We start from the raw sequence: 4,923 nt of genomic DNA, 5'->3' as shown, positions 1-4,923 counted from the left end.
ATAATAAAGGCAATTTAATAAATAGTTTGGGCTTCACCATTATATCATCTTAACTGTATTTGGTATGCTTACACTGTTGGTAGGTTATATGTTGTTAAATTTTGAATGATTACATAAAGTAGAGGTGCTATTACTTTATGTTGCATGTTAAATCATTTCCGGACTGATTCTAGAGTATGAGGAGTTACATGTTGAAACTGATGTAGACTGTAAAAATGGTTAATGACAAAGTTGTAGAAAATTTGATAAGCTTTCCAGAAAGTCCAAGATCACTGTTTTCGGATTTGTAGAACTCCAGTTATGAGTGAAACAAGTAGATACTGTTTATGGCATAGTCGATGCATTGTAGAAGTAGTTAAGTAGTAAGCGAGAAGAGATATGCACCTACTCAAACAACGTGATGCACTTGTTAACATATATGCATTCGTAATACTTATACCATACTCATGCATCTAGGATCGGAGGAAGAAATCACGTTGCTGGAATTCGAAGAAGCAGAGGAAGGGAACCCGCAGGAGAATCCGCAAGTCCCCGCTCCCGAAGGCGTGGAGCAGAACCCTGAAGAGCTTCCGGAGTGCCCTGACCATCGTCCTACTTCCTTTCTGCGAGGCAAGCCCCGGAGCATTATGAGTCTCCCAGTAATTTACAAATGTTTACTTACGTATTTATGATTGATGCATTAGGTTATAAGAGTTAAATGAAACCACTTGATGCATGTACATTCCTTGTCCAGATATTAACCCTTTAACCGGTATAGGTCCAGGATCGAATATATGCTTAGCCATGCTTAGACCGGTAGAAGTCAGGTGATGTCCTGTCACCTGCGAGATATAGGTGGATACCGGAGCACGGTTGGCTATATCTGCTATCGTGGAACAGAACCATGTGGTAAAAGTAAATTGAGACCGGACGGGAGGTCGATAGGGAAGCAACAAGGCATGGAGGTCTTGGGTGTGGACTTATCCCCGTCTGTGTCGATCAAGGACCGTACCGTTGTTGGAACTTCTGACAAGATTGAACGCATGCCTCTCACTTAGCTGGCCGGATAACTCGTTCCGACCGCGAAGCCGAGTAATTCAACTCAGGCCGGGAATCGTTCTGTTGTGCGCTCCTTCCGGGGAACGATCAGACTGAGCCCAAGGGCAGGTTTGGCCTGAGCATCCTGGCATCTGGTGTTCCAGATTGTGCGGCGTAGTACGAACCCGCGAAATGTGTACCGGAGTTGTACCAAAGGTGACCTAAGACTATCGTGGCTGGTAGATCTGGGTTTGTGTTAGGAATAAATTCCCAGCTGGTGAAAATCGATTCGAATCGCCGTCTCTCCCGGATAGCGAGAAACTTGGCTAGCTCCAACATCGTAGTAACTGTGTTATGAAACATGATGGTTCAAATGAATATGGAATTACAATATCTGCTATGGTTACTATTGTATGATTCTAAATAACATACCACATGTTTGGCATAGGATAGTTGCTAACCTAGAAATGGATAGTTATAATTAACTTGATAAAAGAATCACAACTGTACAACGGTTAATTGCCTTTTTCGCAAAAATGTTGTCAAGTTACGTCCACTTATACAGCCTTGCATAATCCTTGGAGTCATTTTATTTCTGGTTCATGATGGGTAAGTCTAGCTGAGTACCTTCTCGTACTCAGGGTTTATTTTCCCATTGTTGCAGATGGCACTGTGTATCATGGTTATTGCAAGAGTTGCTTCTATCCCGCTGTGGATGAGGAGTAAGCCGTGGGCAGGCTTCCTTAGTAATTCCTATCTTTGCTTTTGTGGACCGTGATCTGGTTTGGCACTGTATTAAACTATGTTGGAAAATTTTATCTCAAACTTATTTGCTTCCGCTTTGTTTATCAAACTTGTTTTGTAATAACTTTTATTCGTACTCTGATGATGAAACGTATCTGTGAACTTTATGTAATATGTGGCATGTAGGTTGAATCCTGTACGATCTTGGTTGTTGTAAATCGTTTATCGAGACCCGTCGCGGTACTCGACGGACTACCGGGTTTATATGGGTTCAAGTATGACCGTGCGACCGCTTGCGGATTGCCATTATACTTGTATTCTTATAAATTGGTCGGTTCTGCGACAGCTGGTATCAGAGCAAGATTCAACGTTAATTGTCACAAGAGTATTTAAAACAAAAGTTTTTGTTTCCGAAAACCCTTCTCTAGCAACTAATAGTTATATAATAGGTATTTGAAATCTAAAGTGTGCCAATGATCACTTTCCTTATGCCCAAATTAAGGACTATTAGGTGGCTATTTAAGTACTAACATGGGGGGTTTTTACTTCGTCGTCCATACGGCGTGCTATAGTATGGATGCCATTCACTTGAGTGGTAATGTATGGATCAAATGCCTCTACGCCAAGGTAAGATGAGTATATGACCGCAAGATGTGAGCGTGCGGTCGGGAAGAGTTAGTTCTGGTACAGCTATGTATGCATGCTTGCATGTGTATATGGTACGTATTTAATTGTGGGTTTAAATTATTGTTGGGTAGATTGATACGGAAGTATATGTATGGGGATACATATATGGAAGTATTTACAATTACATTCTGCATATTCTTTATGGGTTTAGGGCTGAAATGAAATTTTATGCAAGTACACTAACAACGAAACGTGTAGCTCGACTAGTTACGCTATTTATGAGAGAACGTATGTATGCCACCGTGTCTACCGTTAGAAACAAATTTTTCCTAAGTTTGTGAGGACGTACGGCACGAGCATGCATCATGTTAAAATACCATTCACATAATTACAATTGTTCCTCCCCTTATGAGATTCTTACTCGGTTATGTAACTCTTATCCATTATGGCATTGTCTCACCAAAGGGTACATGTTGATGGTGCAGATGGCACGCACCAAGCAGACTGCTCGCAAGTCCACCGGAGGCAGAGCTCCTAGCCGTCAGCTTGCTCCACGTACCCGTCAACGTCACACGTTCCTTGGAGAGTTTGGGATGCCTACACTTTTATGGAGAGTGCTCAGCTATGTAGGCTATCCTGATGGAATGGAACCCCGCTACTTCTGGGCGAATGAGCGGTTGGGAGAAGGTCTCTTAGTTACTGTGGAGGCCGTTGTCCGCCCCCGAGGTGACGATTCTAAGTGGACAGGCTGGTGTTATGAGTCGACTGGTAGGACTGCTGAAGAAGCAGCTGGCAGGGCAGCTTTTGGGATCCTGAGGGATATCATGGATCGTTTTCCTCAGGAGCTGGCAGCCGCTTTGGTTGGAGTCTTTCCAAGAGGTAACCCCTCCACTGACTCATGGCAGCAGGCAAGAGGAAGACCCTTGGAAATTGGTGCCGCAGAAAGGCAGAACAGCGATAACCCTGCAATGAGCGCCATGTTTGCAATGATGAGGGTGTTAGATGGAGTTGAAGGTAGCCATCAGACGTGTGTCTGGTGCTCTTGGTCATGCCCGCGAGGACCGACGTCAGCTTCAGAGGGAGCACGACGCCGAGATTGAAAGGCTCACCGAGGAGATGACTAGGTTAACTCATCAGCGGAATGCAGCCTGGTCCAGGGAAGATGTCCTGAGAGCCCGACAGTTCGAGCTGGGACAGCAGCTGGCCAATGTGGAAGAATACAACGATAATCTGCATGAAGAGGTTCACCTACTGCACAATCAGCTCCACCCTTATGTACCACCTGGAGCCGCAGAAATGGATCTAGAAGGGTACGAGGAAGAAGAAGAAGTGGCACCTGAAGCAGAAATAGAACCTGGGGAAGAAGATGATTCTGCATCTGACCTCGATAGTGATCATGATGAGGATTAGATCACTTAGCGTGTAGTGGGAAGACTAATGTATCACCTTTATTTATGTAATGGACCTATAGTCCAAGTTGGCATTAGTAACCAGACTATCATGTAATGTTAATCGCACGTTGGGTAAACGTCAATGCAATTCCAGTTCTTTGTCGGTAATCACGCTTTAAATTGCATGCGTTATGAGCACGATAAGTGGTCAAATTGGTGATGTCATGTTGCGAGAATGAATTATTATGCCTCTGTTTTTATTGTGCTTTTGAGAATTTTCTCCAGTAATTTCAGTTTGGCATGAATACCTAATTCATCTGCAATCTCTTGGCATCGACCAATAATCGCTTATTGTTGCAACTTCGCAGATGACGCGCACCCGTGCTGGAGCTAGTAGCGGTCAGGATGGCAACCAGGATGATTTGCCACCCCCACCGCCACCGTCTGCTCAGGAGTTCTTTACCCAGTTCTTGGGTAGCCAGAGGACAATGGAAGAAGCTTTGCGCCTCATCGCGCAAAACACTGCTCGTGGCCACCCACATCAACCAGGGGCCGAGCCAAATCAGCACAGTACATTCAAGGAGTTTCTGGACACGAAGCCTCCGATCTTCAAAGTGGCTGAGGAACCACTGCAGGCCGATGAGTGGCTGAATACCATCGAGCAGAAATTTCGTCTGCTAAGGGTCACCGAGCACCTCAAAGCTGAATATGCTTCTCATCAGCTGCAAGGACCAGCAGGAATTTGGTGGACGCACTTTCTGTCATCTCTGCCTGCTAATGCGAGAGTGACCTGGGATCAATTCAAGCTGGCTTTTAGGGGACACCATATTCCCCCGGGCCTGATGCGCATGAAAGCAGCAGAATTTATGAGGCTCACTCAGGGAACCAAGTCACTCACAGAATATATGCACGCATTCAACAACTTGTCAAGATATGCTCCCGGTTTCGTGGATACAGAAGAGAAAAAGATTGAGAGTTTCAAGCGAGGGTTGGGTACCAAACTAATGAAGACTATGGCAAATTCTCGATGTGCCACGTACAATGAGTTTATTAGTGATGCCTTGACCCAAGAAAACCACAACAACCTGCATGCAGTTGCTAAGGGTCGCAAGAGGGCATATGAGGCCAGTGCATCCGGATCTTT

Source organism: Miscanthus floridulus, chromosome 15 (assembly GCF_019320115.1).
Source record: "Miscanthus floridulus cultivar M001 chromosome 15, ASM1932011v1, whole genome shotgun sequence".
Taxonomy (NCBI): Eukaryota; Viridiplantae; Streptophyta; class Magnoliopsida; order Poales; family Poaceae; genus Miscanthus; species Miscanthus floridulus.
Note: the sequence above shows the minus strand (reverse complement) of the source record.